The sequence below is a fragment of the Saccopteryx bilineata genome, chromosome 2 (genome assembly GCF_036850765.1).
Source record: "Saccopteryx bilineata isolate mSacBil1 chromosome 2, mSacBil1_pri_phased_curated, whole genome shotgun sequence".
NCBI lineage: Eukaryota > Metazoa > Chordata > Mammalia > Chiroptera > Emballonuridae > Saccopteryx > Saccopteryx bilineata.
The window spans coordinates 19,833,243-19,859,832 of record NC_089491.1 but is presented as its reverse complement, the minus strand read 5'-3'; the positions used below and the strand labels follow the sequence as shown (position 1 = coordinate 19,859,832).

General features: G+C 44.0%; 1 protein-coding gene across 3 annotated transcripts in view; it reads right to left on the bottom strand.

Annotated features, from left to right (window-relative positions):
* Positions 1–25,339, bottom strand: part of TNC (tenascin C) — an 87,910-nt gene extending 62,571 nt beyond the window's left edge. Inside the window, exons 1-2 of one of the 3 annotated variants that reach the window (XM_066256396.1) lie at positions 25,111–25,339; positions 6,706–6,831 (exon numbers count right to left, since the gene is read on the bottom strand). The gene's annotated coding sequence lies outside the window, so the exon portion shown is untranslated. The remainder of the gene's footprint in view (positions 1–6,705; positions 6,832–25,110) is intronic. The other 2 variants (XM_066256395.1, XM_066256398.1) reach the window with 2 other exon arrangements.
* Positions 25,340–26,590: the final 1,251 nt, after the last annotated feature.

Sequence of the window (26,590 nt, the reverse complement as noted above, 5' to 3'; positions counted from 1 at the left end):
AGCTTCTTAAATTAGAATTGGTGGATCTGTGATACAGGCAAGCCCACTGAATAAAAATTATCATGAAGAGGAGAACTTGGCAATATCTCTTTTCTCCAACCAGCATAGCCCATCTTATTTGTTGACTGGACAAATATTTATATATTGCCTACTCTATTCCAACTGCTTTAACTCTCTTTGCCTTCTACAAAGTCCTTCCTTTCTTTCCATCCTCTTCCCATCAATTCTTAACTCTCTCTCTCTCTCTCTTTTTTTTTTTTAATGAGAAAGGGCCATGGACCAGTTTGAAATGCTTTTGGACTTCTACCCAACACTTTTGTGTGTGTTGCTGACTTAAATTTCCATCTAAAAAGCTGTTAGAGTTGCTGGTTGGGACTCTAAAGCAATGAGTCTAGGGTAATAATGACCAGAGTGTGGGTTGAATGAGGATTCCTTCACTGTGCATGGAAGAGATGTGCACTGGCACAGCCAAAGGCTGCATTGTTGGGAGGAAGGAAACGGGATGCTGGAGCTGTGTATTTCCCATCGGCTTCTGGTGGTCTGAGGGCAAGTGGATGTTTTTGTACTTGGGGAAAGGCCCATTATATCTTCAGTGTGGTAGAAAATGCTTCAGCTTTCGAATTAGACACCCCTGGGTTCAAATGCCACTCACTAGCTCTATGACTTAGGGCAGACTATTTATCCCCTCCTCTAAAGCATGACTTCATTTGTAAAATGCGGCCAAAATTCTTTCTGAATTATAGATTAGCTCAGCACAGGGTCAGGCCCATAGCAGGTACATATTAAACTGTAGATGCTATTTTGTTACACAGAACCTAGCATGAATCTAAGCCTCCTTTTGCTTAAGCTTGACATCCTCATTGAATCTAGTCCTAAACTCTGTAGTAAGTTGAATCTAGATCACAGAGGACCTGCAGAAATCACTAATGGGTAAAGGGTAAATCTTATGCAGACAAATGTACTAGAACTGGACATATTTACACCAGAGAGGCCAAAAATAGGGAGTAAATAATAACCATTAAGAACGTCGCGTGCAGACAACTGGACGGTTAATGTCCCCTTTGAGGATAGACCCAGGGAAGATTACTATAGATTAAAATTTGTGATAGCTATGTTAGACATGAAGGATCATGTTCTGACAGTAGGGCTTTTAAAATTTGAAAATGAACAACTTATTGTGTAGAGACTCTTGAAAAAGCACCAGCAGATTCTTATCTTTATATGAAGCAATCAGGCAGTGCCAAGGCTGGAAGATGTCTTGTGGGAGGAAGGAGTGTGGACCTGTGCGTGATCATCCTGTGGTTGAAAGAGCCAAGACTGAGAGGAACAGGATCACCATGCTAAATCCTGCAGAGGCAGGGGCTACTTCGTCTCCTGTGGCCCCAAAAGACAGAACAACTGTCAATGTGTGTGTGTGTGTGTGTGTGTGTGTGTGTGTGTGTGTGTTGAGGGTGTGAAGAAGGATTGGTTACAAGAAGTCAAACTTCAGCACATCAGAAGAAATACTTTTCTAGTTAGAATTATCCAGTCAATTATCCAGGCTTTTTTTTTAGAATACAGTGAGCTCGAAGTTGCTGAAATCATAGTGAACAGATAGAATAGTGTTGAACACAGGTTTTTGTAGGCAAACTATCTTGGATTTGAATCACCATTTCACTACTTCTTCTTCCTGAAGCGAGGTATTATCTACTACCTGTAAGCCATAGTCGTGTCATCAATAAAATGTGATATGTGTCATCAATAAAATACGATACGAGTGTCCGCATAGGACTGTTGTGAAAAGTGCATGAGATTGTGTTTCCTTGGCAGCAGCAAGAACTCAATAAAGGGAAGCTTTGAAGTAAAAAATATGGACACCACTTAATATTTTTTCCAGAATTTTCTTTCTCCCAACTTTTAAAACTTCTTTGGCATATTCAGGTCTTTCTTTCTTTCTTTCTTTCTTTCTTTCTTTCTTTCTTTCTTTCTTTCTTTCTTTCTTTCTTTCTCTCTCTCTTTCTCTCTCTCTTTCTTTCTCTCTTTCTTTCTTTCTTTCTTTCTTTCTTTCTTTCTTTCTTTCTTTCTTTCCTTCTTTCTTTCCTTCTTTCCCTCTTTCCTTCTTTCCAGTCAGGATAAGAGTTCTGCAGTGAGGTAGAGACTTCTCTCTCTCTCTCTCAAAGTTCCCAGGCACATATATCCTGGGAGATACCTTTATCTGACTCTTTCTCTCTATCTATCTCTACCCATCTATCTATGTACATACCTACCTTTATGGTGAGCTTAAAGGATCTGCGGAGTCAGTGTTGGCAAAGGAAGGCAGCAGGAAGAAACACAGCCTTTGGGCAGGCTCAGTACAGAGACTGTTGGGGGTCACATGCCCAGGACAGAGTGGCTGTTTCCAAGCCACGTATGTTTCCCTATTCTGCACCCCGTCTCAGCATATATGCCAAATGCAGAAAAATACATGTATGGACCAGACTTTGCTTTCTATCTACACTAAAAAAAATTTTAGAGTCAAATGAACTGCTGCGAATTGTTTCTGTAAAACTCTTTAGGTGCCATCTTTCCCATTAACTACTCAAAACATAATTAATCTAGAGAAAAAAATTACCATAAAAATGTCCCCATGAGAGAGAAGGTTTAAGAAGAGGTAGAAATGATTGAATTAATTGGTTTTGAGCTGTGCTGTCCACTATGGTAGCTACTAGCTGCAAGTTGTAATTAAAATTATAATGAATTAAAATGAAATACAACGAAAAATTCCATCCTCACTTGTACTACCCACATTCGAAGGGCCTAATAGTGACATGGCTAGTGTCTATAATACCAGACAGTGTGGATAAAGTACATTTCCGTCACTGTAGGAGGTCCTACTGAGCAGTGCTGGTTTAGAAGCTGCTCAGCTGTATTAAAGCCCTCCATGCTACAAATAAGGAAACCGAGGCTCAGAGAGGTCAAAAGAGTCTATAAGAAAGTTATGATATTCCTAAGTCTCCTATCTAATGAAAATGGGTGAGTACCTCAGATAGAGGTACCAGGAGACGAGGGAGTTCTTTTGAATAACTCACCTAAACACAAGCACGTGTGGCTGTGCACTGTAATGTCCACACCTGACGTGTTCAAACATATCCAGGTACAAGTGAAAAATGGTCTTGATGGCTCCTGTCTCCAAAGCCGAAGGGACATCCACCTGGCTCCATGTCAGCAGCCTTTCCCCACATCCTATGCTAGGGATTGACACATTTTTCCTTCTTTCTCTCTCTGTAAACCTCAGAGCCCCAAGTTCTACAGGAGGTTCTTCTCCTCAAATCAAACACCCAGTAAACTGCTTCAGAAACCACTATGGCCACGCCTGACATTTTGTCCTACTTGACTTCACCTTTCTCTTAGGAGCTGTAAAAGAAAACTTATGGTTCTCTTTCTTCTGTTGACACTGCACTACTTTGCTCCAGAGTTTTTAAAGGAACCCAGCCCATAGGGTCTACAAGTCTAAACAGTTCTGTGGATAAGCAGCTGGATGTGGGAGAAACAGCCTCATCTGGGGAGAAGTAGACCTGTGTTAGAATCCAGTTCTTCCACTTTGCAGCTGCCAACTGTGGGCATCCTCTTTCCCCTCTGAGTCTCATCTCGTCCATGGTTATCCATATGTCTAGTTAATGGTTTTATGGGAGGAGGGCATAAAGTGAGAAGATGTATATCAAGTTACTAACACAGTGCCTGACACTCAGTAGGTGCTTAATATATGGTAGCTAATGATAAAAGCAATGATAATAACACTGGTCAATTAAAGAATAGATCAGAGAGGAAAGTTTTATATAGAAGGGATGGAAATATCAGGGAGATACCATAATGACTATGATAATAGTATAATAGGTAACAAAAGGGATTGACCAACCTAAGCCTACTAAAAGTTCAAAGTGGAGGGAGGCTACATTCTTTTGAGGTGCTAAAAAGAAAGACACCTTGAAAGAGATGGACCTGAAGGATGGGTGAGATGCTAAGACATAGATGGATACAGCTTTAGTAGGGGTTGTATGTGAAGCCTACAGAGGTGTAGAAAGAGGGAACAGTGTGAGAAAAGGCAAGGGACTGGGAATGCATGGGAAGAAGGTGAGAATAACAAGAGATTCTCCTTGTGGTTGCCTGAAATGGACAAAGGTCGGATAACCTTATAAAACACTACTGGGGCATAAAATAGATCCAGGAGAGAGGAAAGGCAAGAGCACATGAGTCAGCAGAGCCATAACGAGGAAGACGTGAAGGTCAGTGTGAAGAGTTGCTACTGAGCCCATGAGCACTGTGTGTCTCTCTAAGGCTGTGTGCCTAATTGCTCCCAGTGTCATCTGTTGAAAAAACACAGGCTTCTGTATTTAGTCTCTTGGTCTCCAAATACCTTGCATATTTATGGTGTTTATTCCCTGCAAAAAAAATAAGCACTATATAAAACCAATGATTCTAAAAGCTTTTCTTTTGTGAAGGGGAGGGGGCTTAAAGTATTAGGTCTTCATTACTGATGACAAATTAAAAATAATTACTGTTTCAGTTTCTTTGGTATTAGATGCTGCCAATGTAGAATGAGTTTCCAGATTTTGGCATTATAGATTTTTATTTGGAACATTACCCTGAGTTACTTCTCTGAACAGGGAAACCATGGTCAATATCATGGCAACCATATCCCAGGGGTTATTTGGTTAATAATTCTATACTTTCAGATGCCTTTTGGCTTCTTATCAAATTTTCCTTTTATCACCCCCCCCACCTGTTTTGGTAGCTAACCTTTCTTTGGAAGCAGCATGAAATAAACTAAGGGTTATTTTTAGGCACCTCCCCACAGGACAAAGATCACTGCTAGTTGAAGGAATCAACAATCTTTGGATTTTTCCTTAGTCACAGCTGGAGAATAAACAATTTCATTTTTAGATAAAGATAAAACTTCCAACAGGCTAGAATCGTATTTCAGAATTAGTTACTGGTGACTTCATCTTTAGTAGCTCAGAGTATATTTATCTTGTTGATTTAGGCAAGTATGTGAAATACCCTAGGTTTGGGGGAACAAGGATTCTCACTGTTTAGCAATTCAAATTAATTTCTTTCCAAATCATTTTGGCAATGCATGAGATAGCTCACACCAAGAGATTTTTTCTTCTTTTTTTTTTTTTTTTTTTTTTTGTCCACAGTCAGTTAAGCATGGAGTTGCTTACATGGACGTTCTTAAAGATTCTAGAAATTCCTCACTCTCTGTCCTTCCCAACATTCATAAATTCCTTCTTGGAATGTGTCAGGAGGAGAGAGGAGCCAGGAAAGAGCCATAAGGGTGGATTTTTTTTTTCCAAGGACATCTGATTTTTATAGTCAACTGAGTCTAGCACAACCAGTGTCTTAAAAGAATTGAGAAAACTAAGATTGCCAAACCCAAACGCTTCCAAGCCCTAAGCGTTTGAATTCCAGCACTGAAAAACATTTATCCATTAGGTAGCATGGTGGCTTAACTGATGCCCAGTTAGAATGCTAGTGAACAACCTTCCCAGAGGCTTGAGAATGACTATTTTAAATATCATTTATTCTTGATCTCACCTGAGATGAGTTGAATGAGTGCTAAGACCAGGCTGTGAGGTGTACTTGCTCTCAGTGAGTCCAGTAAAGGAAACAGACATGTGAACAGTCATTTAGAGGGAAGAATAATACATGATAGGATGGACAGATATCCGAGATATTCTGTGCAGTGTTTGGAAGTATCTGCTCTAGAGTTAGTTGAATACTATCAGATCCTGGCTCTGCCATTTGCTATTAGTTTGAACCATGTGGAATTGCCATTTTTGTAGGTAAAAATGGTTGGATGGGGGTAACTTCATATGGTTAAATCTAGAGGTGATGACCTTCGATATATATAGTATTGCCTCTCTGAAACTCAATTTTCTTATGTGTAAAATGGCAACACTAATATCAACCCCACAATGAAGTTCTTTCAACTGCAAGTGAGAGAAAATGAGATTGTGCATAGAAATACTCAGGACAGTGCCTAACGGGGGCGGGGGGGGGTGTCTTAGGAACTGCTGTGTGCTGCTATTGTGGGAGGAGCTTTGTCTTTTGTTTGGAGAAGGCATTCAGTGGAGGGCTAGTCTCTGAAGGATGAGGAATTCATAAGGGAATTCTGGGGTGGCTCTAACGACCAGGGATAACCTGAAATCCTTAGGAGAGAAAGGAGGCTATATAGCCATCATCCTGGTTTCCTCCTAGCCTCTCGACTCTAATTCAGTAGCAAGAAAATCAAGCCACGAGCCTGGGGCAGAGCTCTTTTCCAAGAGGTTAGTACCCTGGCCAAGAGGCAGTGCTGCTCCTGGGACGGTTGTCCATGCTGCTCAGCCAGAGTTTTCTCCAGAACAGGCTGCCTGTGGTTTAATCTTTCAAGACATTGCTCCTGACGGGAAACGTTTGGCTCAGATTTTCAGCACTTTCCATAGACACAGACAGACATCGGATTGTAGAATCAAAATCAGACTTGAGCAAGGCTTAGAAGCAACTGTAGACGATAACTGACTCCTGGAGTGGCAAATCTGTGGCACCCACCCACATGCTTCTAGTGTACGTGGCAGATATTCCTAATCAATACCGAGGCACTTCTGTGGAGCCCCACTTCAGAACTGTTAGGAGTATATCACTCCAGCAGCCACATTCAGTTCCATAGAGGAGGTACATAACATGAAAGAGAATAACAGAGTCACTGACCTGTGGTGGCACAGTGGACGGAGTATTGACCTGGAATGCCGAGGTCACCGGTTCAAAACCCTGGGCTTGCCTGGTCAAGGCACATATGGGAGTTGATGCTTCCTGCTCCTCCCCCCTTCTCTCTCTCTAAAATGAATAAATAAAATCTTTAAAAAATAAAAAGAAAGAGAATAACAGAATTGAAACACCTAGAGAAGGCTTTCAGCTAATCAGGGGTAAAGCTGATATTAAACCCATAGATCCTGTCTCTTGATCAAGAAATTGTGGCCCTGGTCAGTTGGCTCAGTGGTAGAGCACTGGCTTGGAGTGTGGGTGTCCCGGGTTGATTTCTGGTCAGGGCACACAGAAGAATCAGGTGCTTCTCCACCCCTCCCCCTCCCCTTCTCTCTTTCTCTCTTCCTTTCCCACAGCCATGGCTTGATTGGTTCAAGTGCATTGGCTCAGGAACTGAGGATGGCTTTGTGAAGCCTTCACCTCAGGAGCTAAAAATAGCTCAGTTGTGAGCATGGCCCCAGATGGGTAGAGCATCAGTCCCAGATGGGGGGTGGGGGGTGGGGGGGTTGTCAGGTGGATCCCGGTTGGGGCACATGTGGGAGTCGGTTTCTCTATCTCCCCTTCTCTCACTTGGAAAAGAAGGAAAGAAAATTCAATGAGATTTATATCTTTCCCCAGATCACTAAGAGAGCTTCAAAATTAAATGCATATGAAAGGTTTCTAGTACTTCTTAGTCTGAGGTCAATTTAATGGTCCCCAGAGAGAAATATAAGCAATGGGATTTCAGAGCACATCCGTGTGAAGAGATTTCCAGATTTCTTGGTCTTGTAACATTTCTTCAATTTTCCATCCATTATTCATCTATCCCTCCCTCCATCTCTTTATCCATTCATCTAACTATCCATCTTTTCAGTACACATTTATCAAATACCTACCATGTGCCAAGTCCCATGTGAACTATGAGGGATACAACAATAAAGATCACAGGCATGTTCCCTATAATCATAACGCTCTCCTCCTGAAAGCTCACAAAATGAAACTGATTTTAGATCCATGTACTGTGGGTTTAAGATTTGTGATATTCTTAAGAGTCACTGTGGATTGAGAACACGGTGCCTGCTCCCAAGCCTGCAGCAAGAGTAAAAAAATGTTAAGATCCTTTTAAAAGCTACTTGCTGTTTACTTACTACGTACTGTGCAATGTACTGGGTGCTGGGTGCTGGGGAGGCTAGACACGTAAGGAAGGACCTGTTCTCTGTTCCAGAAATCTCAGAAACTAGAACATACGCAAGCAAGTTTCAGCAGCACTGCTGGTCTTAATGGCCAGAGCCTGTGCTAAGCAAGCATTAAACCTCTCATTTCAAATTCTCACAAAACGATAGGAGGCAGTATCTTTATTCTCACTGTGCAGATGAGAAAACTGAAGCATAGAATAATTAAGTGGCTTGTGCACATTCAGAGACCTATTATGTAGTAGAGTTGGGGTTTGAATGCAGGTCCATCTGAGTCCAAAGTAAATGCTTTGAACCCTCATGTTATATATACCTGTAGTGCTGAAGAACCAACGAAAAGAACTGTGGTTCAACACCAGAGTCAAGCTCTGTCTATGAAATCTCTGAACACCCGGCTCATATCAGAATACCATCAGTGCCCTGGAGTTAGGGCCTTCGTGTCTGGATCTGTGGGAGCTGCAGAGAGAAAGCATGCTCACTGCCCACACCTCGGGGACACGTTTCAGTTATCACTGGGGTTCCAGATGCCTTGAAGGCTTCTAGAAAGCCCTTTTGCCATCTCTGAGTGGACAAATCTATCTGTCCTTCATGGTAACACTCAAAAATTAATCTGTTCTTAGAAGTTTTTTCTCATAACTTTTTCCCTCTTCGGAATTCTCTGAGTACTTGATCTGGTATTTCTAACAGATGTCCTTCGAAAAATGACTTGGGTAGCTTTCTTACAGATGCATATCTTCCTCTTTTAGAGCAAGAAGCCAATGCTATCTTGTATTTCTACTGGGCTGCAGGCAGTGGGGTGTGTACAGTTTGTCCTTGTACAGTGAGAATGCGCACGGGCGGACTGCTTGTAGACTGAAAACTCCCTGAAGGCAGGAACTCCCGCAGGCAGTGGGGTGTGTACAGTTTGTCCTTGTACAGTGAGAATGCGCACGGGTGGACTGCTTGTAGACTGAAAACTCCCTGAAGGCAGGAACTCCCGCAGGCAGTGGGGTGTGTACAGTTTGTCCTTGTACAGTGAGAATACACACGGGTGGACTGCTTGTAGACTGAAAACTCCCTGAAGGCAGGAACTCCCGCAGGCAGTGGGGTGTGTACAGTTTGTCCTTGTACAGTGAGAATGTGCACGGGCGGACTGCTTGTAGACTGAAAACTCCATGAAGGCAGGAACTCCATCTGAGTCATTTATCTCTTAATACCCAACACCAAGCGTTCTATCTCAAACATACTAAATGTACAATATATTGGTATTAAATAAAAGAAAGCTGACTATATCTCCTTTTTTTTTTTCCTTTAGAGAGAGGGAGAGGGAGGAAGAGAGAGACAGGGACAGACAGGAAGGGAGAGAGGTGAGAAGCATAAACTCATACTTGCTTCTCTTTTGTTCATTCTCATATGTGTTGTGATCAGGGGACTCCAGCTGAGCCAGGGACTCTTTGCTCAAACCAGTGACCCCTGGGCTCAAGCCAGTGACCGTGGGGGTCATGTCTATGATCCCATGTTCAAGCCAGCAGCCCTGTCCTCAAGATGGTAAGCCCAAGGTCAAGCTAGATGACCCTGTGCTCAAGCCGGCGACCTTGGTGTTTCAAACCTGGGTCCTCAGCATCCCAGGTCATCACTCTATCCCGCTGTGCCACCATCTCACCTACAGCAGGTGCTCATATTCATGAAATGAATGAACAAACACATACTCTTACTTTCCTGATGATACTAATACAATTCGTTCCTCTGTGATCTCTTCTAAGGCAAGATATATCCAGGAATTCCTCATAGCTGCACTCCTACAATTAGTTCATTTTTATTCCTTCAGCTACACGCAATGTGCCAGACACCACACTAAACACAGGGGTTATGAAAGTAGCCGACACAGACCAGGCTCCTTCCCGTGGGATTCTAGTCAGTATTCCAAGGGTTCTTGAGCTGTGGGCCGCAGTTCTATCACTTGGGTGACTTTGGATAAGTCACAACCACTTTCCTATAAACTAAGCAAGTGTGTGTGGCCCCAATTCTAGAATCCCTTTGGTTTCTAGAGTCACTTATGGGTCATTGGTAACTCAGCAGTATTTCTGCCCAATTTAATTTTGAATTTTACTTTAGACCCAAGTTCAATGGCCACTACTAAGTACCGAAAAACCCATCACATACTGAGTGTTTCTAGAATTGTCTGGCTTAAGCATTGGTGGCACTTTGTGGCTTCCTCTCTCTCCCATCCCCCAAACAGAAGTTTCATTACCAACCAAATTAAGCCCACAAATTTTAATCCATAAAATATTTTCATCCAGACACAATGCCAAGATTCATATTTGTGGTTTAGTACACCTAAGAAAAGTTCGGATAAAATATGACTAGATCCATTGATACATTCAGACCACAAACTGCCCTGGTATGGTCTGCTTCCAATTTTTGAAATAAAATTCTGCATAGTGCTTGCTTTTCCTATTCTATTTTTTGCCTAGCCAGAAAAGAAAATAAAAAGTGGTCTGACCAAGTGGCAACAAGATAGGTTCCTGAAAAATTCTGGAAAATCGTTTCAAAAATAGATTTGAATTCATTTCCTAAAGAAAAAAAAATGGCCTCCTCTGTTTTGGCCTTCTTCAAGAATTTTAAGAAATCCAGTTGACTCTGTCATAAGTATTGGAAAGTGGCTTCTTGAGCTCTTTAGCTATGGGTAAAAAATTATCTAGGTAGGACAGGCTATAGCTGCATGCACAACTCTAAACTAGATAGTTTCTGAAAATGGCCCTGTGACATGGTGGCCTTTGTGAAGCTGTCACCTCATGCCTAATATGTCATCTTGAAAAAACTTTGAAAAGCCTTAAGGAGGCAGTGTGATGGGAGAGAAGAATATAGCTCTCACAGTCAGGAACACCCGAGATCAAATTCTGTTTACCTGCTCGGGTGCCTTGGACAAAGCCCTTTAACTTTTCTGAACTGTGGCTTCTTCACTTGTAAAATAGAGATCTCTTCAGGGTTGTTGGAGACAGTGAATGGGATAATGGAATTAGAAAAGCCTGGAATATTAACAATAAATGCTAACTAAATGTTAGTATCTGTTCCCCTTTTCCCTCCTTTCTCTTCTTGTCCTCCCCCTGTTGCTGAGGAAGCTCCACAACCCTGAATATATTTTTAAAAATAGAAAATATTGTAGCGGTTCATGTGTTGGCAAAGAGGTTGAATTGGTTTGGGATGGCAAGTAAGTATTTGCTTAGATTTCCATTTCAGTTAGCTCACCTAGCTCCTGGAGCTGCACTGAGAAAGAGCCTGTGGCCATGTTTGGACTCGAGGGGGAAAAGGCTGTGATGGATTAGCAATGTCTGCCGTGGGTACAGAACGGGGTGAGTGTTTATATGTGTGCCAAATACTTGGCATAGCAAAACGAGATAGCTTGGGCGAGCTTTTCCAGCTCCATGTGCTGATGCTCGGATGAATGGAATGCGGCCTGACAGAGGCAGCCAGATGGAGCCATTGACAATTATGAAAGCCTGTAGGAATCAAGTTCAGTACAGTGTGATACATTTGGAGGAAATTGACACCTGAAATGAAAATATGCCTCTAAGTCTGAAAGCCAGGAACAGGACATTCAGGGAAAACAAAGTCTACTCCAGTAACTGATTTGTGTCAGCCCGGGCAAGGCAGACATGCTTTTATCTGAACGCTACAGAAGTAACATGGATTGATCACCCTTGTGCCAGAAGCTGCTTTCCGTGTCTTATGTGCATTACCTCATTGAATTCTCTCCAAGCCCCCTGAGGCAGCTAGCTACCTTCGTTTTTCTCAGCTTACAGATGAGGAAACTGAGACTCACACAGCTCAAGGCCATGCCTCTGGAAAGGAGGAGCAGGAATTTAATTCTGGTGGCCTGGCTCATGAGTCAGGGAGCCCATTCCTACCCACCAGCTTTGCCGCCATCCTCTAATATCATAATATCAAAGAAATGGTTTTTTTATGACTAAGTTTACATGAACTTCAAAGGGACCCGGGGCCCAGAATAAATATTAGCCACAAAAGAACTTTATGACTTACAGAGAGAGCAGGAAGAGCTGCACATATGCCTGAAATATAGAGATATTCCTAGCCCTTGACTTTGACTTAATTTAGCTGTTTAAGCGGCATTTTCTAGAGTGTAATCTACAACATGCTGACAGGTACTAATGCAAGGGAAACACATTTTCTAATTAAACATTCTTGGCAACTGCTCTTTTAAACCAAATGCTCTTTGAAGCCAAATAAATTACACAACTTTTGGGGCATTCCAGGGTCTTAAAGTGTTTGTCTTCTCAGAAATCTCCTAGAAGAGGAGAGTTTAGAGAGTGTTTCCTCAATTTATTGGATTATTCTGCGTTTGAAGTGTGTCACGGGATGAGGTTTGATGGCACACAATGAGTAACGGCTCCTAGACCCTTTCTCCTTTTATGTCCTTTCACAGGGCAAAAGTAGGTTTACAGCTGTTTGTATGGAAAAGAAGACAATAATTAATACATAATAACAAGAATAAACCCTGTGTTTCACATACTCACACTGTAACCTTTTTGCTCTACCCTGTATATTAGACAGGAGTAATGACAGAGCGACGAGTGGTCTGTGGCTCCATGGAAGCTTCAGAATGGAGTTTCTCTGGTCATTTAAGATTAAGGCAAACAGTCTCACGTTGACCCTGTGCCCGACACTACACAAATGCCATTCTGTTGGGGCACCAACCTTATGAAGCAAGACTAGACTTATTGTTCAGTTTAAAGAACTAATATTGAGATGATAAATATCAGCGGGAAATTCAACTTCATTGATGTAAGGAGAGTTGTTGGATTCCTCAAATGGGGCCTCCTGGAAGAATGGTATTGGGGAATGAGGGTGCACATGGCTATGTAGTTTACATTTTTAACTTGAGGGGAGGCACAAAGCCAAACGCACTATATACTATCTCTGGCTCGAGCAAATCTTTAAAGCCCCTGGAAATAGCTAACTCTCCTTGAGTCTGGCCTGGAGATAGAGATAGAGTGAGCAGTAGCAGACAGGGGAGCATTAAACATCTCTCCTTTCTGGAAAATTGGGCCTCATGCTATGTACTATCTGCAAGAAAAATGTATAAAAGTATAGCTTCCAAGAAATTCGTCAAGCCATGATAGCACTTCAGAGGGTCTAGACATTACAACTTTTATTTTTGAAAGAATGGATTTATATGAATGAACAAACAAACCAAAAAGTAAAGGAAGGGGGAAACCCCTTCTAGACGGGTCATTTAATTTAGCACATGGTAGAAATGTCAACATATTTGGTCTGAGAGAGATAGTAAGGGGCAAATGAGGTGAACCTTACATATGAATAACCATTCTAGCATTCTTCTAAGCTTCCTTCCGGTATAGTTTGGCATATGTTTTTGGAGGGGGGCTTACTAGATGATTATTTCTATTTCAGTCTCTTTATACGTATAAAGTATAACAATGCCCAACTTGCTAGGTTCTGGTGATTGAAAATTATATGTCTAAATTAAACACAGTAACTGGCAGGAGTTGATAAACCTTTTTTTTAAGTAAGCAAATAGTAAATGTAAGGCTTTCAGTTAGATGGTTTCTGTCATGATTCAATTTTCCTATTGTAGAGAAAAGTAACCATAGACATGACATAGATGAATGAGCAAGGCTGTGCTCCCATAAAAATTTCTTTACAAAAATCAGCTACTACTCAATGTACGGTGATGTTGGCTAGACAATCGTAGTTAGTTAATAAATGACAACGAGTATTATAAAACCAAATATAGATTGAACTAGAACAGAGAGGAAGCAGACATTTTTGTTGAGAAGCCTACCACATACCTATTTTGTGCCTGGCCTTATGCTCGAAGTGCACCTTTTTTATACATGCCATCATTTATCTTGTCATTTGCCAAGGCAACCTGGTGAGATAGGTATTATTATGCTTATTTGGAAGTTTAATTGATACTGAGGGAGGCTCAGCTACTGGCCTAAGAAGCAGAGCCAGTTTTTGGACTTTTAACTACCACATGGGGTTGACTCATCAAGCAACTTCCTGCAGTTCATACAAGGTGAAAACTTAAATCAGCACTGCTGAATAAAATGGGAGATCAGAGCCCCAGCAGACCCCCTCCACCTGCCACTGCCTAGACCTTCAGTAGCAATCTGGTGGCTGTCCACATGTATGCACTGAAATACTTAACCTCTTTCTCCCAGAGCCTCTGGTGGGAGCTCAAATTTTATACGCGTCCCCTTCGGAGAAAGCTTCAGCCAAGATGCACTGTTTGCAAATGCTCATTAGCTTCTAGGAAGATGCTGGCAAGTTTCTTTTGGCCTGAGATGGGGTTCCCGAGTCTGCTGAAATCTGGCTGTGCTCACTGATCATTTCAGCCAAAAAGAGTTGTGAATTAGGGTGATATCCTGCTTGTCTGTACCTCCACGGCTAGGCTTTCCTGCTCTGGGCATGCCTGTTTTGGTGCAAGTGGTTGGTTTGGCTTATTACTGCAGGTCTAGATGAGGGATAGCAAATTTGCAGTTCTTTTAAAATTTACAGAGTTCTGGTGCAGAATTTACCAGACTCTATTCCAAGATGTATTTAGGTAGATGTCCCATGGGGAAGGATATTTGTGGTCAAAAGCGTTTGGGGACACTGGGTTAAACAAAGCTGAAATGATTAACTGCTCCAGGGTTTCTCAGATTATGTCTTCTCCTACCCAAATCTCCCACCAGCTTCTCATCCCACTCAGAGTAAAACCCTAACTCCTAGCCACTGCCCACGGAGGCCATTTCCTCATTGCATTCAGATCTCTGCTCGAACATCACCTCCTGTCTAAAAGAGGACCCCTCCCACTGCCAGTCATCTCCTGGTCCCTTATTGCATTTTATATTGCTTCTTAGAAAATATCTACCTGAAATTGTACTATGAATTCATTTGATTCCTTTTTATTGTCTACCTTTTCCCAACATAATGTCAGCTCCCTGAATGAGAGATCTTCCCTATCTTGTTTTCTCCTGTATCTCCAGCTCTTAGAACTATGCATTGAATGTATACGTGAACTGGGAGTTTCCCAGAACAGGGTACAATGTCAAGTATTCCTCAAACTCTTTTGGTCACAGAACACTTCTTAAGGTGCATCTCACGAGAATACCCTTCAACAAGACACACTTCTGGGAACTGCTTGTCTAGTGGAGTCCTATTACTAAGAACTATTTCGACAACCAGTAACAATGACAATGACAATGAAACATTTATATTGAGTGCCGGTGTTTTTGCTAAGCAATACACTTGCAGTGAATTGTTTAATCATCACAATGACCTTGTGAAGTAGATGCTCCTATTTTTCCTTTAATACAGATAAGAAAAATGAGACTTAGAGAAGATAAGTCACTTGGCCAAGATCATGTAACAAGCTGATAGCAAGCTCTTGAACTAAGGACTTTTTGATGTTTAAGCCCTACTTTTAGTTATTACACAACCCTTCTGGGCTGTGAAATTCTCCATGTCCTGAGATAGAGATCTCTTTGTCTTCACTCCTTCGTAGAGCCCTTTCCTTCCTCCCTAGCTGTAGACTGACCCTTGTTATAACCTCCGGGTTTTCCTATCTCTAGTGACTCAGCCTCGAATCCCCAGACGGGCTTCCTCTGTCCTTGGTACTGGTTTTCCGAAATCCCGGACAGAGCACACTTTGATTCCGGGGCCACCTCTGAGAGCAAGAATATTCCTTGAAGTCTGCATCCTGAGATAGTTTCTTGTCCCCAGACTATGCTGGCTTCCTCCTGTCATGTATTATGACATCACCCTGCACAGTTGAGAGCTTAGAGGGCAAAGAAAGCATGAAAACAACTTTAAGTTCTGGGCTTTACAAATAAACTCGGGTGAGGAAGGGGAAGTCCAAATCTGGGAAACAGCAGGACTGCCGTCTGTTGTTGAAAATTAATTTTATTCCAGTTGTGTTCGAATACAGATCAAACAAATACAGGTCCTCATTTCAAGAATGTCATTGGTAGGAGGATCTGCCTTATGAATGAACAGGATGACATAGTACTGACAGGGAAGAACCCAGGGTACAACCGGATGGCAGCAAAGGGTCATCTAGTCTACCCGCAGGTGGTTCCTGAACTGAATTTTGAAAGGAGACTGTGGGTTGGTGAAGTACATGGGGCAAGGCCTTCTAGGAAAGAGGGAATAGCATTTGGGAGGATGCACAAAATATGAAACGGTTGGCTGGTGTGGACAGCATTATAGCTAAGTACAGGTCTGTTTGGAGACTAGGCGTCAGGTCATGGAAAACACTGAACATCGGCCTGGGAATTTGAATTTTTCCTGGTGGTTAGAAGAGAACCATTTGAAAATGTCTAGGCTTAGGAAGAATGTGGGATGGGGCCAATGGGAAAACTGTTGCAGTGGTCCATTTGTGAGATGCCATGGCCTGAACTGGAGGGGACAAGGAGACATTCATTTAGTTGTCAAGACAGAAAAGTCCACAAGATTTGGTGTATGGTAGGGGAAAAAAATGTGGCAAGGGAGATAGAATTAATCTTAGATTCTAGTTTTCATTAAATCTGCTAATAGAAGAATAGGTTGGGGAGAAGGGCAATGGACCAGTTTCAATTTTGGTCACTTTGAATGTCAAGCCTTTGAATGAAATGTATTTGAAATCCTTGAGTTGGAAGATTGTGCTCTTGGGTGATATTCAAGAGGACTCACAGCTCCCTAGTGAACTAGAACATTTAATGCAAAACATCTGGCTTCACCGTATAAATGGATGGGAAGCTTAGATAAGACACAGTCTTCCTAAGTGGCTGCCATCCTATTGATTGCTTACAACAGAAGTGAATGTGTGTTGGATGAATTTGTCATTGATAATAAGTTGTCAGAAATCAGTGACAGTGGAGTTTTGGAAGCACTGGTAGGCAAACTCTAAGATGGTTCCCAATAATACTGCCTCCTACTATTCATATCCTGTGTCATTCTCTCTCCTTGGGTGTGGGGTGGTCTAGTGGTTTGCTTGCAACCAATGTATTAACATGGCCAGGTGATGGGATGTCACTTGCACTATTAGGCTACACAAGACTGTGATGCCTGTCTTGCCTGCAGGCTCACTTATTCTCTTGCTAACTTTGATGGAGAAAATGTTAAAGTCAGTGAGGCCCAGGTGGAAGGAAGTGTGAGTGGTCTCGGGCCAACAGCCAGCATGGAACTGAGTTCCTCTATCCAAAAGCCCTGAAGGAACTGAATCTAGCCGACAGCCACAGGAGTGAGCTTGGAAGCTAACCATTCCCCAGTTGAACCTTCAGGTAAGACCCCAATCCTGGCCAACCCTGTGATTGTAGCCCCATGAGAGACCATGAGGTAGAAGAGACCTCTAAGCTCTGCTTGGAACTCTGCCTGACACAAACTGTAACACAATACATGTGTTTGTCACAGCCACCATGTTTCTGTGGTAATTTGTTATACAGCAACAGATAACAAATACAGAGGACTCCTAGGCTCCACACGTGCCAAAGCTATTCAACAAACAAAACTCTGTTCACTTTTCCTTTTTAAACCATGCATTAACGCTGACACTTCTTATATTGCCTCTGGCTTCCAAGAGCAAGAGTCAAAAGACCTAGGATTCAGTCCTGACCCTTTTGCCAACTGGCATGAAAGCTTCGAAAGGCTATTCCCTCCTGTAAATCTCATTTTCACCATCTGTAAAATGAAGGAAATCAAACTAGGCCAACAATTTACAAAACATTTTTGTTTGTCTTTGGTCACAGGACTCTTTTGTTAAATGCAATTTCACGAGGAAGCTCAGTATATGAAGTAGATGAAAGCAGAGGTGTTTTCGTTGAAATAAAGTTGAGCCTCGTCTCCCATCTCTCTATGTCAGCCCCCAAATCACTTTAGTGAGGCTTTTTAAACCCAGTTGCCAGACCCTAGCTTAGAGATTATTTTTTTATTGAATGTATTGGGGTGACACTGGTTAACAAAATTACATAGGTTTCTGTTGGACATGGCTTAAAGATTATCGATGAGTTTCAATAGTCTATGCATTTTAGGGATGTTATTTTTGTTTGTTTGTTTTGTTTTGTTTTTAACAATCTACCTGTAGGTTACATCACTGATCTGTGACATTTCTGTATCTAGCTACTTCTGTGTGACCATCACAGGGCCCAAGACATAAGGACCTCCGAGAGGAGGCCACTTCCTTTGGGAAAGCACTGAAGGCGCATCTGCCCAACCTGAGCCCGTCTGACTTCCGAGTGCCCCTTCGGGGAGGCTCCCTCTGTTGCATCAAAGCCCCTTGGGTACCTGCCCCTCCCCGACTCTCTTCCTTAGGTGGAAAGCCATGGCCTCCTGGCCTGGGGGGCACTCACAAGACTTATCACTAGTGTTGCCACTGCTACTCTGTACACTGGTGCCGACACTGGACGCAGTGTTCCTGAAGGTCTCTGGCTGGCAGGGCCTCCGCTGTTGCTCGGCTATCTTCCGGTTGGTGGTGTGCCACTCCCACAGTGAGGTTCCATGTGTCCAGGCGGTGGTGTGTCACTCCCACAGTGCGGTTCCATGTGTCCGTGCAGTGCTGCCTGCCCAGCGGAGTCCCCGGCACTGCTGTTAGCCGGGTTTCCCCATGCGGCCTTTGTAGGCTCAGAGTTTTGTACAGATATATGTTGGTTCGCACTCAAATTAAGTCTTCCATCTTTTTTTCTACCTACCAAGTACGGTTTTATCTCCGAACCCATCCCAGCGGGATGAAATTTGAGCTCCCCTATTTTTCCAGTCTTCCTTTCCCTAATGCCCACCACTGTCAATTCTCATATTTGTGTTTGGTATCTGCCCTGGGTACCGAACTACCCTTTAAAAATGTAAATATTGCCCTGGCCGGTTGGCTCAGTGGTAGAGCATCGGCCTGGCGTGCAGGAGTCCCGGGTTCGATTCCCGGTCAGGGCACACAGGAGAGGAGCCCATCTGCTTCTCTACCCCTCCCCCTCTCCTTCCTCTCTGTCTCTCTCTTCCCCTCCCGCAGCCAAGGCTCCATTGGAGCAAAGTTGGCCCGGGCGCTGAGGATGGCTCCATGGCCTCCGCCTCAGGCACTAGAATGGCTCTTGTTGCAACAGAGCAATGTCCAAGATGGGCAGAGCATTGCCTCCTGGTGGGCACGCCGGGTGGATCCCGGTCGGGCATATGCAGGAGTCTGTCTGACTGCCTCCCCATTTCCAACTTCAGAAAAAATAAAATAAAATAAAATAAAATAAAAAAGTAAAAAAAAATAAAAATGTAAATATTTTTGCTAGCCAGTTGCCCACTGTCTCCAACCTCCTTTCTAATCTAAAAACTGGGAATCTTGCCAGAGTGCTGAGCAGCACAGTCAAAAAAAGCACAATTTGGGGATTACACCTGGGGAGGAACCCAAGTCACCGCTTTCCGCTTTGTACAAGTGACAGTGTTTCTAGGCATCAGTTGACTTGTCTGTAAAATGACACATTGTTGCTGGGAGAATTAGAGAGCGGTGCACAGGAAAGTTGCTTTATACATTTATAAATTTATGAGCCTCCTACTTAGTTAACATTTACCTGGCACGTGAATATGCTTCGTAAATCATAGAACACCATTGAGAAGCAACGTAGTCTGTACTATTATTGCTCGATTCCTTTGGGAAGGCAGAGACACCTGCCAGCAGGTGGCAGGGCTCTGGGGGTAAACAGCTGCTCTAACAGACACAGTTCCTGCCTCATCAGTATAATTGACCTCAGTGGCATGCAGTCAGGTGGAGGGGGAGCCCCTCATCAATTATGAAGCATGATGGTATGTGGAGGAATCAGAGAAGTCTGCAGGAACCAGAAGGCAGGGTGTTTATACCAGCCTGCAGGGCGCATGCGGCTTCACTCGTGCAGCATCTGCCTAAGTGCGTCCCTGCTCCGAGTCTCAGGCTGGTAGAAGGGATGTGGTGGGTGCCCAGCTTCCCTCTCCTGCAGCTCAGAGCTCAGTAGGGAGACAAAGTGCACTAGAAATCTTACACTACTTATTTAATAGTTTCCTTAGGATGTGAAACCTGAAAGAGCAAGTTGGAGGTCGCAGCCACTCTGCCATAGACAACACAGGGGAGCGAATTTCAAGCTTTCATCGACTCTGCTGGGTCGAACGAGCCCTCTCTGGTGTCAGAAGATGACTAGAATTATGGTGCTGAGCATGACTTGCTTACCATAGTGACGATAACCACTTGCTCAGGATTTGGATCTGGCTCTGAGTTCTGGCACCAGCGATCACTACCTGCGTGGTTTTGGGGGAAGTTACTTAAAAGTTTACAGCCTCAGGTTCCCCATGTTTGAATTGGAAGGGGCAATTATACTTGCTGGAAACAACGGTGGATGATTAAATGGCATAACACCTGGTACTCAGTAAATCTTAGGTATTACGATTATCCTTGAGCACGCTCCTAGAATAACTTTTTGGACACATTCATGTAGTAGTTAGCAGCAGTCAATTCACCTCCTCCAGGGTAAGAGTTGATCAGTGGTTAATTCTTAAGTAAAACTGACTACTCAGAGCTTATGAAATAGCTCTGGCTCTTGACATAGGGTGTTTGGAGAGGACCAACCAATGCCATTTGAGTTGACTAAGGCTGCACAATTCTGGACCTGTGAGTTACAGGACATTTCAAAAAAAATCTGAGCTAACTTGGCACAGAATAATTGTTTATCATTTCCATTAACAAACAGACTAAAAATACCCATGGAAGGGATTTTCCATTCATGATCTACTTTCAACATGGGCGTTTTCTATTTATTCAATGTTGGAGGGTCGAAGGGAGTAATTCAGTGCTGAACCAGGTTGTTGCTAAAGTTAAAGAGAGGCTGGAAGTATGAGACTAGGGAGAAGGGAACAGAAAAAGGATTTCTAGCCCTGGCTGGGTCACTCAGTTGGTTAGAGCATTGTCCCAATAAGCCAAGATTGCGGGTTTGATCCTGGTCAGGGCACATACAAGAATCAACCAATGAGTGCAGAAACAAGTGGAACAACTAATTGATGTATCCCTCTTTCCCTTCCTTCCTCCCCCCCCCCCCCTCTCTCTTTCAAATCAATAAATAAGAATTAGAAAAATAAGAAAAAGAATTTATTTGTTTAAGGGCATAACTGGGGTAATAATGTCTGGTTGCCACGGTTACAATCAGATAGGATCATGGATTCTTCTCCTAGGTGAGGCCACTGCTGCTTTGGTCTTGGATGAAATTACTGCCTGGAGTTTGAGGAGGTTTTTCTCCCTGCAAAGGAGACTTCAGCTAATGTGTCTCACGTGTCGAAGGTGTTCCTACTGGACTGGGATGAGATTCAAGGGGATTCCCAGTAATCTTTTCAGAGCGAGAAGTGACTGAACCATACCCCTTATCTCTGAGGCTACAAGAGATTTTTGTGGCTGAGAGCCTACAAGCATTTCCTAATCGTGTTGAGGTTCACTGTGTCCCGGGGCTGCACACCAACTGGACTTTCCCAATTAGCTCTTGTAAAACCAGGTGTTCGGTTCACCTGGCTTTCAGAAAGGGTGCAGGTACAGGTACAGCCCTGCTTCCCCAATCAGAGCTCCCACCTGGCACCACGTGTGCAGATTTTCCTGTGATACAAATCATGAGTAATGACCTCATCGCTACCTCTAGTGTCATTCTTTTCTCTCCTGGGGCTGAAATTTGAACTTTTCTGTTTCTAGGCAGAGAAGTGCCCCACTGTGAGTTGACCTTTTCTGAGCACCATGAAAAATGATATATGCCAGGTCGTTCTGTAAAATCGATAGGCAGCAATGCTGGTCGGGGGCTTCCCTGCTGTCTTGGCCAATCACTGAGAGGCATTGTTCAGGGTTCTTTTCACGGTAAGCCTAGTCTGACTTCAAGAGTCAAGGCAGCAGAGTGGAAAAGAAGGGCAGGTTTTACTCAGAGGGTCTGGGTTCAAAGCCAACTCTGCCCCTCACTTATGGAAAACCCTGAGATGAGTCACTTAACTTCCTTGAGCCTGAATTTTTTTTTTTTTTTTTTTGGCCATAAAATGAAGCTAGTCATTCATAACTTGCAGTGTTTGAATGCAAATTATGAGAAACCATAGGCAAACCCTTCTATCACACATGCAATCTAAACCTTCAACATTAACTATTTTGAGTGTGTGTGTGCTTTACCATCACAAGAGGATTGTGTATTAAGAGTCAACTAAATGTTACCTACTTTCTGCTTTTCAAATCGACATGACTTCAGTGTAGAGGGATTTGTGCTTTAAGCGAGCTGGGTATGTTTTATAAGAACATATGGCTGTGTGTCTAACAGACATCCAGGGGTAGGAGAGACTCGGTGCGCGGAGATCTTCGTGAGCGTTAGAAAGGGGAGGATTAAGAGGGATGTGTTTTTCATTCTGTCAGCTTGAATTCCCTTTCCAGATTCCATTCTGGTTATATGATCACGCTGCTGCCGTATTTATAGGTGGCCACAGTCGGGCTGGAGGGGCAGATTTAATCGGAGAGGAAGTTCATTCTTTCTAAAGGGAGTTCAAGAAGCAGCAGCATTCGGCAGGTATGCTGTGGGAGGTGCTTCTGACTTGGGGAAGCTAGGGACCTGGGTCTGAAAACTGGCTCTATCCCTCTGAGTCCTAGATCTTGGGAAAATTCACTCATTCCCTTTGCTTTGCACACCATGTCCTTGCCTGATGGGTATTGTCCATGTTTCAGAGACATGTGGCTATTTAGCGAGACGATCTACACAAAGGACCTATAGGTCGGACAGTAGGTTCTCTATGTTAAGTTCATTAAAATAATTATTCTTCATTTTGCATTTTAAACTTCCCACATATATTCTTGTCTACTGTACTACTTGGGAAATTGCTCTGACTTCCATTAGAGGTGGGGACTGGGAGGGGCGCAGATCCTCGTCAAAGTGCAAAATTGCAGCCTGAATATACAGCATCTGGCTTCATGGTGAACTGTTTTGTGTGTTCAGGGTTCTGTGGTCATGTCCCAGAGGCTGAGAGCAATAAGACTTTCCAACCCCATTTCAACCTAATCAGCCCCATATTTACCTATCCTATTCATATTAGGGTTTTGCCCTCAATCTCATTGAATGACTCTTTCCACGGCTAACCATGCTTGAAAACCACTGTCTTAGAACATTAGTTAGTCTTGGACAAGCCCTTGTAAATCAATAAGCAGTGAAACCAAGAAAAGCCTCCCTTTATTGACCTTTTATAATGTGCCCAGTACTATGCCAAGAATGTGCTATATATTATCTTACCTGATGGCCACAAAGGCTCGATGAGATTAACACTGTCTACCTTCTTTATCTGGATGACAAAGCTGAGGGCCAAAAGGTCAGTAACTTTTGGGGGGTTGAGGAGACAGGTTGTGGAAGGTGATATAGGGAAACCAGGTTTTTCAAACAAAACATACAAAAAGCCCCAACTTTAACTTGGCAGCACCAGCACCCCTTTTCATCTTTACTCACTTTCGACTGTTCCAGCAAAGCAGAGAATTTTCATACTGTGCACCCTTTTCTTCCCCCAAACACTGTCACCTCGTTGTAACCCATGGGGTCAAAGCTCACTGACTCACACCTACTGCAAGGGGCTTGGATGCACCTGATGCCAGCACACTTTCCATGGGTCTCGTTAGCACTGAGCAAGCCCGCCCCCCCAGGCCTGAGCTGGGCTTTTCATATTGCAGGACAAGGCAACAAGCAGGTTGGGATGGGCACCAGGTTTGATTTCTAAAGCACACATGGGAAAGCGCCATTAAAAAAGGGGGGGAAAGGTCCACAGAACCTGAGAAAGAAGTATTCATTCTACGAGTGAGGCCCTCTCTCCTGCGCTCCCTCTGGATGGAAAGCCTTCTAAAGAGCCCCCAGCGGCAGCATCCTACTTTATAGCTAACAGCTTCAGAATCAGCCAATGCCCAAAGTCAAAACCTCATGCATTCTGGAATCGGCACCCGGCATTTACATCCAGCCCCAGGCGGCTCCCTTTCCTCCCAACCTGTGCCAACACACCTCCTGCTTGGGAAGTACAGTCAGGACTCAGACCTGCCAGCCAAGTGAGCCTCGAGATGGAAATACAGACCTCGCAAGATGAAATAACCGGGAGTGGGGACAGGAGGGTGAGGAGTGCACCAGAAACAATCCCAGTCTGGCAAGTTGCTTCTTTTAACTTCCAAGGTAATGGCAGTTTTGGGCAGTAACTTCTAGTTACTGAGCGACCGATCCTTTTCTCTTCATAACGACAACAGAAGTTATTGTGCCCATTTTAGAGATGTTGAAACTGAGGCTCAAAGAAGGTATGTATTTTCATTAGGGTCACATGCGTAGGCTGGTGTTGGGGATCCCCAGCTTCAAAACCTGAACTCTTAATGCCTTACGATGCCAGTGAAAGAGAGGAAACCCTGTGTTTTCTCCACAGTCAGCCAGGAGACATAGAGCTTCCACTCCCAGACAATGTGCTTCTTGGGATTTTTTTGTGATGAGAGGTGAGGAGGAAGAGATGATTCTAGAAAGGCATGGGGTACTGTGCTGAGCTCAAGGATCAGGAAATCGGGAGGCAGCCACAGGGAGTCCCCCATCCATCAGAACAGAAACTGGTGTTCAGCACTCTGGTCTCAGTCCCACCTGAGACCTATAGTTGTTCACCTGGCCCTAGGAGTCGCCTTCTGGCTCCTGTCCCCAGCCCTCATCCCTTTCCAGGTCTGACCTCACGGATGGCAATGAGGGTGGATATTCTAAAATGAGGCGATGGATACAACACTAAAAGCTGTAAGGTAAGGCTACTTAGATGTACATTTTTTGTTCTCTTCATAATCCTCTATCCATCTCCCCCAGCCCGTCCCAGAGTAAGGCCATGAGCAAACTCCACTTTCCTAACCCTCTCAAAAATATCCACAGGTGAATCAGCCAGACAGAGTTCAGTGAAAGTTCTTATTTTTCCTCCTTAGAACTGCACAGATAAAAAACTTTTCTTTTTAAATAAAAAGGCTCCTTCCACGTGTGACTCTTCATAGAACGAGAACAAATAGACAAAAGTCTACAAGACTGAAAGGGAGCGAATAGAAACCAGCCAAGGTGCACCGCAGATCCTAACACACACCCCGTTTCGCTAGCGGCGCAGATCAAGCAAAAATTTTGTTAATGAAGAAAATGCAACGCATTTGGTACCAGGAAGGCAAACAGTATGTCATAATGATCTTTGGCGGTGGGGGGTGAAACAGACTTACCTTTCCGAAGTTGGAATAGACCTAGATCCTTGAATGAACCCGCTCCATGGAATAAGGACCTGGAGGTGCGCAGCAGGCGCAGCCGGGACCCCCAGGTGCGCGGCTGTCCCCCACGAATCACACCACCCTGCGCTGTCTTTGTGCGGAGGAGGGGCGCTGTGTGTCTGCGCGGGAGAGTGTGGGACAGTAGGCAGGCTGTGGCCAGTGCAGCCAGCTTTGGCTGGCTTATATAGTGAGCTCCTTCCTCTGTAATGGGACGCCTCGCCTCCAGACATCCTTTCCCACTTTTTCAGTTGGCGAATTAAAGGAACAGCCCTCCCAGCGGCGGAACAGGGTTAGCTCATGAAAGACGCTCTCTCCCGCTGTCGGCTCTCTGCCAGAAAAGGACCTATTTGCATACAATTTATGGCGAAAGGAGGAATTCCCGCTTCCCTCCCTCCTGACTCCGGACTCGGAGCAGCTGTTCGTGATGTGTGTGATTTTTGCTTTGCTCCCCGCAGGGATTTTCTGATTGTGAGACAGAAGCCCAGGGAGGGAGAGAAGGCAGGATCCAGGGGGTCTGGCCCTGCGGCTCTTCGGCTGGAAACGCGACCCGGGGCTCTCCTGGGCTCTGGGCAGCAGCTGCTAGGTGGCACCTCTGAGAAAGCAAATGAGTTCCTGGAAAGAGGAGATAAAGCCCTTCAAAAGCCTGGGGAGTTTCGGGTTTCTCTGGGCCAGCCGAGAGATAGCCCAGGATTAGTTCTCAGCAGGTGGGGACAGCGCTGGGCACACAGATCGGTCCCTCTGCCCTTCTGTTGGAGACAGCCAAGCCCATCTGCCTGGAAGCGGCCCTCGCCCGGCTCCCCGGGCCCCTGTGCCTGGTCCTGACTTCTAGCAGCATCCCCATGTGGAAAGTTCTCTGAGGTTTATTCTCAATGCCGAAAGGTATCCTTCACACACACACACACACAAAGTAATGTCCGGGAAGAAAAAAACTTCTCTATACTATTCTAGGTTTTCTGGCCCGGTTTAAGACTTAAATTGACCTGAGATGGATTAACAAGAGAAAATAAAGTTTAATTTTGTAGGGGCTCCATAGGAGCTCGAGTCCCCCAGATGACCAGGCGTGGGGCTTACGTGCCATTCTGAACTAAGGAGCAGGGTGCAAGAGCATGGTGGCTTCAAATGCAAATGGGGAGGAAAGCAATTCACATGAAAAAAACTAGTGTTTGCTGGACCACCCAGAGACAAGGGCAGCGGAGAGGACTTTGGTCTCCAAGCCCTGCCCCCCAGGGTCTTTGAAGATTTCTCTGCTGATAAGGCTCATCCTGGACCGGTTCCTTTCCATTCTTCTTAGGCAGTTAAGAGAGAGGGGGTGAGGACGAAAATCAAAACAAACAAACTAAAAAAAAACCCCACAAAACCCTTCTGAGTGTTTTGTTTCTTAAAACACAATCACCCTAAAATATTCCCCGTGCCGAGGAGATACGCTTTGGGGTGG